This window comes from Aedes aegypti, chromosome 2 (genome assembly GCF_002204515.2).
Source record: "Aedes aegypti strain LVP_AGWG chromosome 2, AaegL5.0 Primary Assembly, whole genome shotgun sequence".
Classification (NCBI taxonomy): Eukaryota; Metazoa; Arthropoda; class Insecta; order Diptera; family Culicidae; genus Aedes; species Aedes aegypti.
Genome location: NC_035108.1, coordinates 116442337 through 116456325, shown reverse-complemented (window position 1 = coordinate 116456325; position 13989 = coordinate 116442337). Strand labels below are relative to the sequence as shown.

General features: G+C 38.9%; 1 protein-coding gene across 1 annotated transcript in view; it reads left to right on the top strand.

The window, feature by feature from the left end:
- Positions 1 to 13989, top strand: part of LOC5565543 (ankyrin repeat-containing protein kinase A) — a 540177-nt gene that overhangs the window by 25160 nt on the left and 501028 nt on the right. Inside the window, exon 3 of the mRNA XM_021842078.1 lies at positions 6702 to 7656. The gene's annotated coding sequence lies outside the window, so the exon portion shown is untranslated. The remainder of the gene's footprint in view (positions 1 to 6701; positions 7657 to 13989) is intronic.

Sequence of the window (13989 nt, the reverse complement as noted above, 5' to 3'; positions counted from 1 at the left end):
TTTTGAATTCCGGAATTCCTGTAGGAACTTTGAGATTCCGATAGGGATGTCGGATTTTTTATGATAATTCTGAAAATTTAAATACCATTCTAGGAATATTGCAGAAATATTAGGAATCTGGTAAAAACTCTAGAATTGGGGTGGGAATGGGATTCCGAATATTAATCTCTTGGAATTCTGTGGGTATCTTTGAGACGGTATTTCTGTAAAAATCTATGAGATTGCGGTGGGATTCCTGCGAATTATTGTGTGAATATTTGTAATTCCGAAAATCAATATTTGTAATTTTTGTAAACACCTTGATCACGTTGATCTCCAGTTCCGTTGGAATTTCAAAGTAAAGCTTTAATATAAACGTTTTGAATGTCGGTAAATATTTTATAGATTTCAATGGAATTTTTTGTGGAATCGTTAAGAATTTTAATAATTTCAAAGGGAACCCTGGTGTTTTAGGGGAGATCCTCATTGAATTCTAACGACTACCAATGGAATCACTACAATTCTCATAAAAATCTCTACATTCTAAGTTCTAGACATCCAAGGATACTATCAGAAACCCCACCAAAATAACGAGAATATCACAGAAACACTTAGAACATCGGAATTCAACATGCTGTTAAGAAAACACACGGGGAGCATCAAAATTTTACCGCAATTTCACCAGAATCTTAGTACTGGTGCTAGAAAATATGTGGTTCCAAATTTGATAACTGTAATCTCAAGATCTCTTCAGAAATGTTAAGCTAGTATTTAAAAAATCATCGGCGTTGGCGAAGGCCGAAAACCACCCAGAAAATTCTTTGATGTACCATCATCATAAAATCATAGACATAGAGAGAATACCAGACTAATCGCAAAATTACACTACAAATCTTGTCAAATAACAGCACCTTCATGATTTGTGCAAATTGTCGCGTAATCGATTAGATTCCATGCATTTTCTTCATATGCATGATTGTATTAATTTTAAGCGTCACTCTGAATAGATTATTCTTTACGTGCAGAATCACTCTGCACTCTGAATGGAAATTTCTTAACGTGCAGCTTCAGTCACTGCTCATGTTCGAAAGTAGTACTTACTTACATGCTCGAAAAGTTTTTTATTCATACCAAAAGTGTAGTAAACTTTGTGGATTTTGTTTTTGAGTAGATGCTACATGTAGTAAAGTTCAAAGTTTTTTATTCATATCACCCAATGGGTACTCATTTTGTTTATTATTGGCTTAAGCCCTAAATGTACATGACTTAAAGCAACTACAAATCAGAAACCCTAAATATACTCACCCAACTTAAAAAATAATGTAAACATATATAGCTTCATGGTTACTTGGGTATGATCAAGGAAAATGAAGTTATTATGGCATCGCTGAAAACGATTCCGTTGTCAAATCTCTCATAAATTCATTCAATTCGGCAACATTGAGCAATAAAATTCAGAATTCCACGGTTCAAGGAGTATTTAATTTTGAAATAACTCGAGAAGTAAATGATAGAAGTTTGGCCTCCATATTCAGCTTCAGGGTCATAATTCAAGTAAGTAATGGCATTTTCGATATAACCGAAGGTTGTTTACAAATCTACTGAATCGAAAAATCACTTAAAAAAAATATTTAAATCTTTTGAAAAACAAGATGAAGTAGAGGTTTGGCCCTAACTGAGGAGCGTAAAATAATTGGAGCGTAAAAAGAAGGAGCGTCAATTGGAATTCGGAGCGTTAGTTCAAATTTTGAGCGTTAAAAGAATTAGAAGCGTAAAAAGGTTTCCGTTTGTTCTCAAGTGTGATTTATCCGTGGTTCTTCTCAAGGGCATCAATATGGATGACGAAAACCATAGTTTGAGGCCATTTTGGAATCCAAGATGGCGACTTCCGGTTTGTGAAAATCACTTGGAACCTCACTCATGGATTCCGAAACGGCGTTAGACATCGATTTCTGTCATCTATTCATCGGTTCCGTTCCAAAAATAGCCACATTGCGTGGATTTCAAGTGAATTTTGCAAACCGGAAGTCATCATCTTGGAATCCACAAAAGGCGTCAGATTTCTGGCATCTACTCATCGGTCCCGTTCCAGAAATACCCATATTACATTGGTTCTCGTCATCAGGCATGAGCGTAAGTTGGAATTTGCAGCGTAAAAAGAGGGGTCGTAAAAAGTAGGAGTGTAAAAAAGTGAGCGTAAAAAGAGGTGTACTGAATATAGTCACGAGCCGTGGGTTCCGTGATGCTTATAACATTTGTATTATGAAATGAATAATTTAAGGTGAAGATGAATCGAAGCCAAACCTCAAATTTTCAAGAGCACAAATCTGGAGAAACAGTCATTCGTTTAGGCTGAAAACTTAATCGATTGGTCACTAGCTGGTGGTGATCAATCGATTAAGTTTACAGTTCGAACGGGAGTTCGGTTCTCCAGATTTGCGCTCTTGAAAATTTGAGGTTTGGCTTCGATTCATCTTCACCTTAAGAAAAAAAACTGATCAATGTTACCCCATTAATTTTAATTTTTGATCTCTTATTATGTTAGAAATTTCACATGCTTGAATTATTTCCGAATATCTTGTGTTATTGTATTAGAAAATTTAATTACGAAACCAGCCAATAGATAGGAATTTAGAATTTTTAAGAAATTTTTTGATCAGCTTCATTAGTTTTTTTTTTGGGAAATACTTTATAGAATTTTACCACGATTATTTACAGCAGAAATTACACATCAGTCATATTATATTGATTATTCTTTCAAGTGTTACTACTGTAACTACACCATTAAATAGCTTTGGAATCATTCTTAGGGGTCGTCTATAAGCCAAGTGGTCATTTATGAGGGGTAGGGGTGGTGTCTGGCGAATGACCACGGTTCGTACAAATTTTAAAAATATTGTGTGGACACTGGACAAAACACCACGAGGGGGTCGAGGGGGGTCTGAAATAAAAAAAAAACGACCACGTGGTTAATGGACAACCTCTTAGACAAATCCTTAGAATTTCTGGAAGACTATTTAGACCGAATAAGTTATTGGAGGAGCATCGGATACTGAGATATATTGGGAGGAGTTTGTTTATCTCCTCGGAAAGGTCTTAAGATAGAGGCCCGTAGTAGTCTATGAAATTCATAGAATAGTATATTTGAGATTCCCAGAGGAATTGCCCGGAGTAATATGCATGAAGTTTGGAAGGAATTCGTAAAAAAGTGTCGATTTGGTTTCTTTAACATTGACAGCATTATCAAAAGCATTCAAAAGGAATTCCGGTTGTAATTGTTAAAGGAACTCGAATTGAGGAATCTTCAGAGAAGATTCCTCGAGAAGTCATAAGAAGAAATTCTAAACAAATATTTAGTATTAATATTTGGAAAATTCCTTGAGAAGCAGCGGAATATTTGTAAATATTTCTGGTACAACTAATGATCAATGTTAATTGTTTGTTGTTAGCAGAGTTGGAAAAAGTTCTGAAATTCACACTACAGTGGGCAAGCGTAGCAAATCACAGTCAGCGGAGCCAGTGAAACTCAGGCGAATCGCTGCTGTAGGCCAAATGCCTTGAAAATAGCAAAACACTCGTTGCTAAGGGCAACCCAAAAATACTGTAGAAAAATGTTCTATTTCCCGCTGCATTTCCCGCATTTACAACTTTCAATGACACTACTGATTTAGAAAATTAATGTACCCAACATGGGCTACTTGATGAGATTCACAATTTTGAACTACTGTATCAAAAGATCCACGTGATTTAAGCAAAAACTCAAGCCTACTACTATTACCATTCCCAGCTCTGGTTGTTAGTTGTTGTTGAAGCATTTATATTGAAAGAATATTTCAAGGAATTTTGGAGCGAACTTCTTCTGTGACAGAGCATGCTTTAAAGTTCTCAGTTTTATATTTTATGAACACTTGCACAGCTATTAAATAGTCGGCGTTAAGTCAGAGTGGACCAAATGACATATTTCTTATTTTAACAAAAATGGGTTTAAAGTCTAACAACACAATTTTTTAACTCGTGAAAATTTTGGTTCGATATTTCCACACATGTTTGTGTTACCTTTAGACAATATAATGTAAAGCGATAATCATGGAAACATATGATTCAAGTGTCTACTAAAGCGCTTCTTTGCACTAAGTGCACTTTGTCCTCTCTAACTGAGCTAAAGAGCACCGTTCAGTTATTTGGTTCACTCTGAATGAATATTTTTTTGAAAAATAATGTTTGTATAATTGAAATGAGTTCATAGCTTCATGATAGATGTATTACCGATATCCTTCGATATCAGCCCAGTGAACCACGTATCGTATAAGAATGTGCATCCAAAATCACATATTCATGCGTCCAAAATCAGAATCACACAGGATGCCATATTAAGCGTTATCAATGTCAATACAAGTTGTATATAAATCCCCAATACGATTCATAAACGACAATCTGTGTTGACAACAAAATATGTCGTAAATAGTGCAACATAGAATCACGTTATGTTATATAAACTGACAGATCATATATCAATCCAGAAAGCATCGTATGAAATCGCAATAACTTAGCAAAAATTGACATCCAAATTTGGCATCTGCTGACGATGGGCCTCAAAGAACAACAAAGTATGTGTCGCTGTACATAAAACATGTATTAATATTGACAAATAATCTCCCTGCGGATATGCAACCCTGTGGTACAGTGGTTAGGTGCCTGATTCCTGATCCAGAGGTCCCGCGTTCGAGACTCGTTGGAAACTTTTTTTTTTTATTTTCATCCAAATTTTGTGGCATCGTATATCTGATCGCAGAAAGTCCGAAAAAGTCGTGCCAAGTACGCATATAGCCTCCACTTTGGTAGGTATATAGCCTTTTCGTGCATTCTATACGATTGAATTAATTCATATAGAATGATGTATAACAAAAGTTATACCAACCAAAACGTTGACTGGGAGTATAGATCTGTATGGACGGAGGAATGAAAGACGAGACCGCTCTATACACTTACCAATGTGGTTTATTATACAGTCGAAATACAAAAGAGGCTTAGTCTAAATTGTGCAGGCCTTATATAGGAGTAGGACCGGATATCGTTTGAATACAGCAAGATAATTATTTACAATCATGATAGGAGATAGGAGACACTGACATCTATAGCTAGTTTCTATTTGCTGTAATTATGGAACCTAAATGGAGTGATCTAATATATTTCAAGTATCTTCCATTCTTCAAAAATCCATACATTGTATTCTGAAATCAGTGACATTATGATAGCTAGAAAACTAATGTTTTTTTGGGTCAGGCCGATGAAGATAAGAAATATTAAAATTGGCGTTCAATCAGAGTGGATCAAATCAAAGTGGATGAAAATCTTGAGTACCGACCAAAATACTGGTCCAATAGGCATTGTTGCAATTTCCACCCATCCATATATTTATAGTAAATGACCAGAATTCAAAATCAGATTCATTGAATTATGTTATTTTTATAAATTGGATGAGAAGAACAGTTATTTCAGACCGAAAATTTTTAAAAATCACTGGAAATGTCTTGCATTCGATCAGCATGCTGATTGTTTTTGTTGTTGTGATAAAAAACCAAGTGCTTTTTTCACTCTAACTGCATACTTTTATTGATCATCCAAAGATAATTTGTTATATATCTCTCACTCAGTTTACAATATTCATCAAATCTGAACAAAGTAAAATGGAGATAATATTCGCATATCGTGTGGCAGATACGATGATTCTCTTGCCCAGGGAAATTAAGTATAATTTCATTGCGAAAAGTTCCTGAACCGACCGGGAATCGAAACCAGGCACCTTCAGACTGGCTTCGATTCGTAGCCGTGGATGATATCACTAGACTAAGGAAAGTATCTTATATGTGAGGAATCTCTTAAGAAATTTTGAAACTATCTGTGTACAATTTGGAATATATATATAAGCTTCTAACTGGAATTGTTACGTAGCCGCTAAATTGAACTTAGTCTCGTTCTCGTTTTAAACTCCACTTTGCCAATTGTGGTTGTACCTCACATAAAAAGGATGTGAAACTTAAAGGGAAGGTATCAAATCTGATCATTTTCGCGTTAAATTCGTGGATGTAGCTTGTGAAGTCACTCGAGTCACCCTCCTCTCAGATACAAATCCTGGCTACACCCATGCTTCGCAAAGCGCAACTCCACGTGCGGTGGCGAGGCAAAGTCCGGACGCGAGGTTTTGACTTATTCACGACGACGACCAGGTTGGTCGAAGCCGAAACGAAGATCAATTTCGCTAACCTCCTCTCTCGGGGCATTACGAGATAGGTACATGTGTGTGTATGTGTTCTGTGGTATCTTTCGGGATCGCGAAGGCACCTCCCGGCCTGGGTATCGGTTTGGCCATTGGTACATTCTTTCGCTGATTTATGCATGCTCAAAATACGGCGCATTTCAGTGATTGCTTCGGCGGAGGGTCGATGAGGGTTCAGTAGAAAATTTATGATTTTTTTTAAAGGTGTGTCAGAAACGATTGGATATCAGTTTGCTAAGATTGTCAAAAATATCAAATTTCAGATAAATTTCTACAATTGAAGTATATGTAGAGATATCAATACAAAATGCGTTTAACACTATTAGGTACTTCTTCAGTTTTCTTGGCACTATAATGCATTATGGTAAAGCTTCCCTATAGGGGTTAGAAAAAAAATATTCATCTATATTTATGCAAGATCTCTTTTTCTCCTGTATTTCCACAGCAAAAATCTATATTCGCACATAACTTCGCCAACCGAGAAGGAAGCGTGAAGCGAGAAAAAGCGCCAGGACCGGTCCATTCCCAATTGACTCGTTTTCAGTGCACTCACACCCATACACATATCCAACCCAACTGTCCGAGTAGTGGTTGTGGTACTCGATCCCAACTGGTTCTAGATCTACCAACATCGCGCTGCGCTAAGGTCCCTCCACGTCCAGCCCATCTACAACGTGTGTGACTCCAGCGAACCCGTGGCCAGGTTCTACATGACTGAGCACTACACAACATCATTTTTGCCAGTGCCAAGACGACAAAGATCGTAGATGATCTCAACGATTCGCGCGGATCCAATTCCGGAAAAGTTGCAACTTTGTTCACGAGAGAAAAGTGAAACATTTTCCCCCAAAACGAGTTTGCGGAAGTTGAAGGAAAAAAGTGCATGTCAATTCTTTCGTCTAAGGCCGCAACGCCCCGAAGTGCGAAATTAATGCAATGCCGTAATGGAAACGTTTAGTGCCGATTGATGTTTTTTTTGTTGGTGAATGAAACCTTGAGTGTTGCGATCAGTTGCGGTGAAAGAAAGAAAGAAGAAAGTGCAACCGAAGTGCCGAAAAGTCAATGTCTATTTTGCGAGGTGGTAAAAAACAATGGAAGAAACGAATCTTCATTAGATGTGCGTAAGTCTAAATCCCAGTTTTGTGCGTGTTTTCAGAGTTTGAAGTGACGTAGGAAATTAGTGCAGCCTCTCGCAAAAGGTGTGAATTTTTCGAATAGTTTGACGAGTAATCGCACTTAGGTGATCGGTTGGAACAACAGCGCGACGAAACGGTTGGGGTTAAGGTGTGTAACACTAGCTGTCGGTTCAATGGACGATCTTGGTTTTGTTCGTTTGGAGCATTAGTTGGATAGCGGACCTATTGAAGTTGTAAGCGGAGCTTATTGAATCATCACTGAAGGTGAGTAGAAACAATGGGTGGTGTCATTAATCATTTACGGCTTTAGAAGGGGAAAAGAGAGTTATACTATGGAAAGATGTAAAGGGTATACTCCTAGCTGGAAAAAGCAGTCATAGGTTCAAAATATATCATATATATTGGGTTCCCAAGAAGTTCCAAATTGAATAAAGACCATATGCAGTAAAAATGATCTTTTGAAAGAAGATTCAAGCGAAAAGAGAATTTTAAAACAGAAAGAGATTTTTAAATTGAAAAAGACTGTTCAATGCAGAATTACTAAATTGAGAATCATTCCGTAACCAAGAAAAAATAAACAAATGTATGCAGAGCCGGATTTACAAATGTTGGGGCCCTGGGACCAGAGTCATATGGGGGCCTTTTTCTTAGAAAATATTTTTGATGTTATTGTATGTACTTATTGGTAATTAATTGGTATTTTACAGAGTACAAATTGTTTGAGAGCCAAAATAATTTAACAATCATCTATGAATTATGATATATTTTGTAACGAATATACCACTTCAAAATACTGTTGGTAAGCTTGAATATAGTATTATATTTCAGAATATTTCAGAACACCTAACTCAAAATCGATCAAATCGATTTCACTTAATTTGGGCCCCCCAATTGTAAATCAATGTAACTTATTTGAAATTCAGTCGACTCTCCACATCTCGATGTTCTACAACTCGATATCTTTCCTGATCTAGATGATTTCTGAAGTCCCTTCATTTTCCCTCTCCATACCTCGATAGCCTCCTTATCTTGATATCTCTACATCTCGATGTGATTTTCTCTCAATTTATTGATATGCCCATTATCAAAGGATACTAGACCAGATTTTCGGAATTGTGATCAATGTAGGAACATGAAATGACGTCTGATTGTTTATTATTTTCTCTATTTTCCTGACAACGGAGCAATTTTCAATATAGTATTCATTAAATAATTGTTTAAGCAACAAGTTGCAAAATGATGATTTTTTCAGCACGAGTTGTACATTCGAGTTTTGTAACGCGTTGCAGACAACATTTGTTGCAATTACGAATGCCGTTTTAGTTAGATTATTTCTAGTAACATAAGGCAACCCACATGGACAAACATCCACGTGTAGTATCGACTCAAAATTTTCAATCACGTAGGCTATGATACTGTTCACACAGGACTGTCACAAATTTTCACTCTTTTATCGGTAGCACATTTGAACTACATTTGAATCAGGTAAGACGCTGCATTCATATGCAATTTTTTGCCATATTTCACACACACTTGTTCCTCATGTTGGCAGATGAGGCCCACACAAACCGCCGCAGAAAGATCCGGATTTTTTTGCGAGTTAACATGCCAACTTAACAACATGTTCTACGTCCACCAGACGATCATATTCTTAATCAGAATAACTTTTCTGAGTTGGATTTGGATTGCCTAAGGGATGTAGAATAAGAAACTAGTTAAATAAGTGTTTGAATAATTCAGAGCAATTAAAGAAGAGCCTTGCTATAAGACTTACTCAATAGTTGACGACTCCAAAAGTACTGAAATGTTGCATTTTTCAGCACTACTTCGTCTGGTAGGAAAAGTAGGCCATTATATTGTTTATCTACTAGATGAGAAGTAGGTTCATAAACGACGGAATTGCAAAAAATATGTTCTTTGTCTCGATGGTCCCTTCGATGTCGAGATGAGGAGAGTCGACTGTATATTAAATTAGTGTTGAATTTCCTTACTTTCCAAAAACTCTTAGAAGCAACCAAACACTGAAACTCTCAGATACAAAACAATAGGGCAAATATACTACACACTATAGACAAGCCAATCATTGACATTTCAAGCCAAAGAACTACACTTTAATTTAAAATTAGAAACCTTCAAATCTCAAATCCTTCGATGTGATCCAAAAAAATGGCAACATTCACCGCTTTCTGTCGTGTTTTGTGGGGGCCCGGGGGCCATGGACCCCTTGGACCCCCCGTAAATACGGCCCTGAATATATGCCATTTCGTGTTTCTTTATTGTACACAGCAAACTAATGTAGTAACTTTTGATGATGATAAAGATAATGATTGACATAAACAGGAGACTATCAAAGTAAGGGGTCTATTTTATAAGTCGAGTCGACCAAAGTTACTCGACTGGAGTCACTGTCGACCAAAAATTTTACTCGACACGGCCTTGTCACTCGAGTTTTTTGACAGTTGTCACTTTAAGTGACTGGATTACTATGGGAGTCGACGGGTGACATCTGAAATATGCATGCTTACTTTGATCGACAGTGACCACAGATGAGTCACTTGGATCTGCTCGATTTACAAAATAGACCCCTAAGAATGAATAAGAACACATCGAGATATAGGGATGTCGAGATAAAATGGTACCTTTGCAGATATATGCAGAACAGAGGGACCAAACAAATTATCTAGAAAGAAAGATATATGAACACAGGGGAACAAATTGTTATTAGACACCAAAATGTCGTTATTAACTTGATTTGAGGTAGCTGTGTCTATCCCGGTCTCCTAAAAGAGCACGTCAGGTTTTTGAGAAATTTATTGTTCAAAATGCATTACTTATTGATTTCAATTTCAACTTGCAGGCAAATTTCTCAGCTTGTGTGCTGATTTATGCGACTAATTTACTACAGAAATCAATTTTTAGGTTAGGTTAGAAATGCGAAACAATCAAGTTTGTTATAATAACGTTACTAAAATGCTACTCTTTGATTATATTGAAATGTATCGTAACTTGTGTAGAAAAAAAGAATTTCGTATGGAGTAAGCTAGCATGTTCAAAATATCGATTAAGGGGTCTATTTTATAAGTTGAGTCGATCAAAATGACTCGACTGGAGTCACTGTCGACCGAAAAATTCGCTCGACTCAGCTCTGTCACTCGAGTTTTTCGACAGTTGTCACTCTATGTGACTGGATTACTATGGGAGTCGACGGGTGACATCTGAAATATGCATGCTTGCTTTGATCGACAATGAATACAGACGAGTCACATGAATCTGCTCGATTTACAAAATAGGCCCCTAAATCGTTGTTAAATCGGACAGTTTCAATCAGACTATGGCAATTTGGTACAAAAACCAAACAAAGTTCAATTAAAACAGAAAATAAAATGGTTCTCAAGATGCATTTCGAATATTATCTCTGTCTGTGTTCAAATTTGTATTTCAAAAATAAAAAATAACTAAAAAAATATACAGAAAAATTAAACATTTTCTCTCCCTTTTAAACAATTACGTAATTTGAGATTGATCTTTTTCGATAAAAATATGGTCGGTGTTCAGACAGACCGAACCAAGTGCTTTTTAAAGGTTTCAGGAAAACGTACTTACCTTCTTCTTCTTCTGTCGGGTGTGGGATCACTGCGTCCATTTTTTAGGACTATTGTGATATACCCTATTACTCTATGTACACAATGTTTTCCAGTAGCAAATGTGCCTCCGGAATACTTTGCGCATTTGACTGAACTTTGAACCATCTGCCATTGATGGGCAGAAGTCCTAGGTTGCAGTGTTGTAGTTCCCCCAATCTGGCGTGATCAGCCTAATAAAGCTAACCACCTCCCTGGGGGATGCGTTCCAAATATCAGCTGGCTGTAAGTAGTGCTTGCCAAATATTTTGAACCTACGATGGATGTGTGCACTGCAAGAGCAGAGAAGGTGTTGTGAGGTTTCGTCCGTCTCGTCACAGAAACGGCAATTTGTGTTTTGGACGACACCGATCTTGTATAAGTGGTATCTGCTTGGGCAGTGACCAGTTATTAGACCGATGTATGTTCTGAGATCCCTTTTGTTGAGACCTATAAGTTTTTGTGTTTGTGTCGTGTTTATTGTTACGAACCTTTTGGACTGATTCGCATTGGAAACTGTATTCCAATTTGATTGAATTTGACCGAACAACCAGTTGTTCAATTCCGTGTTTAGTGCAGAGTTTGAAATGCCAAGGAATGGCTCTGGACCAATGAACATATTGGTTGATCCATTCCTTGCTAGCTGATCGGCAATTTCGTTACCCTCTAGACCCGTATGTCCTGGGATCCAATATAGTTTAACTCGATTGCGTTCAGCTAGGGATTTCAGTGCAAGAATGCATTCCCACACAAGTTTTGAGTTGCAAGTGAAAGCCTTCAAAGATTGAAGCGCTGCTTGACTATCAGAGAAAATACATATGGTGGCATGTCTGTAATTTCTTTTCAGACACAGCTGCGCACATTCCTTGATTGCATAGACTTCTGCTTGAAATACTGTAGGCCACTGTCCAAGAGAGACAGAGATTTTGGTTTTCGGTCCGTATACTCCAGACCCTGTCAAATTATTCATTTTTGAACCATCTGTGTAGAATTTAATAGATCCCGGTGAAATGGTGGGTCCACCTCCTTCCCATTCCTCACGAGAAGGAAAGACCACCGTGAATGGCGAGTCATAGTTTACCACTTTTTCCATCCAGTCACTACATTTTTCAACAATAGGATTTATCGAAAATTCGTTTAATATACTGAGGTGACCTGTTAAGTCCCCTGACAGTAGGACTGTTGATCGTTTTAGCCGAAGAGCACTTTTCTCAGCATCCAGCTTTATGAATTGATCCAGCCGGGGCAGATTGAGTATAGCATCTAGGGCAAACGAGGGGGTACTACGAACTTCCGAGTGATCCTTCGAAAGAGTTTTATGAAGTCGAGCAGCTACGGGAGTTTTCTCAATGCTTTCACACATGAGAACCCATGATTTCCGTTTTGCTCGTCTCATTTCTTTGTTATACTCTGTCAGAGCCTTTCGGTATAGACTCCAATCAGAAGTGCGTTTGGTTCGGTACTTACCTTCTTACTTATTTGGCTTTACATCAATTATATTGATAAAGCCTCGCCAACAATAATTCGCCAATTCACTCGGTTCATGGCCGCTTCTCTCCATCCTCGACTGTGACCCACGCTCTCCAGGTCCTGGTGCACCTGGTCAATCCACCTAGCTCGCTGCGCCCCACGCCTTCTTGTTCCGACCGGATTCGTAGCGAACACCACCTTTACAGGGTTATTGTCCGGCATTCTTGCAACATGCGCTGCCCAGCGTATCCTTCCAGCTTTAGTTACCTTCACGATACTGGGTTCGCCGTAGAGTTGAGCGAGTTCGTGGTTCATCCTTCGCCGCCATAAGCCGTTCTCCTGTACGCCGCCGAAGATCGTCCTTAGCACTCGGCGTTCGAAAACCCCAAGAGCTTGCAAGTCCTCCTCGAGCATAGTCCACGCCTCATGCCCATAGAGGACTACCGGTCTTATGTGCGTTTTGTACATCGTACATTTGGTGCGGGGGTGAATCTTTCTTGACCGTAGTTTCTTCTGGAGCCCATAGTAGGCACGACTTCCGCTGATGATGCACCTTCGTATTTCCCGACTAACATTGTTGTCAGCCGTCAACAAGGATCCGAGGTAGACGAACTCGTCCACCACCTCGAAGGTATCTCCGTCTATCGTAACACTGCTTCCTAGGCGGGTCCTGTCTCGCTCAGTTCCGCCAACCAGCATGTACTTTGTTTTCGACGCATTCACCATTAGCCCGACTCTTGTTGCTTCGCGTTTAGGCGGGTGACAAATCTGCCACCGTTTCAAATTTTCTCCCAAAAATATCCATGTCGTCCGCGTTATCCGGATCTCGTGAAAATTGTGCCTCGACTATTAAGTCCGGCCTTCCGCATAACACCTTCAAGCGCAATATTGAACAACAGGCACGAAAGTCCATCGCCCTGTCGTAGTCCCCGCCGAGACTCGAACGAACTGGAGTGTTCGCCCGAGATCTTCACGCAGTTTTGCACACCGTCCATCGTTGCTCTGATCAATCTTGTGAGCTTCCCGGGAAAACTGTTCTCGTCCATGATTTTCCATAGCTCTACGCGGTCGATACTATCGTATGCCGCCTTGAAATCGATGAACAAATGGTGCGTAGGGACCTGGTACTCACGGCATTTCTGGAGGATTTGCCGCACGGAAAAGACCTGGTTCGTTGTCGAGCGGCCGTCGATGAAACCTGCTTGATAACTTCCCACGAACTCGTTTGCTATAGGTGATAGACGACGGAAGAGAATCTGGGATAGCACTTTGTAGGCGGCGTTTAGGATGGTGATTGCAAGTTAATTTTCACACTCCAGTTTGTCACCCTTTTTGTAGATAGGGCAGATAACGCCTTGCTTCCACTCCTCCGGGAGTTGTTCCGTTTCCCAGCTTCTGACTATCAGCCGATGCAGACAAGCGGCCAACCTGTCCGGGCCCATCTTGATGAGTTCGGCTCCGATACCATCCTTGCCAGCGGCTTTGTTGTTCTTGAGCTGTTGAATGG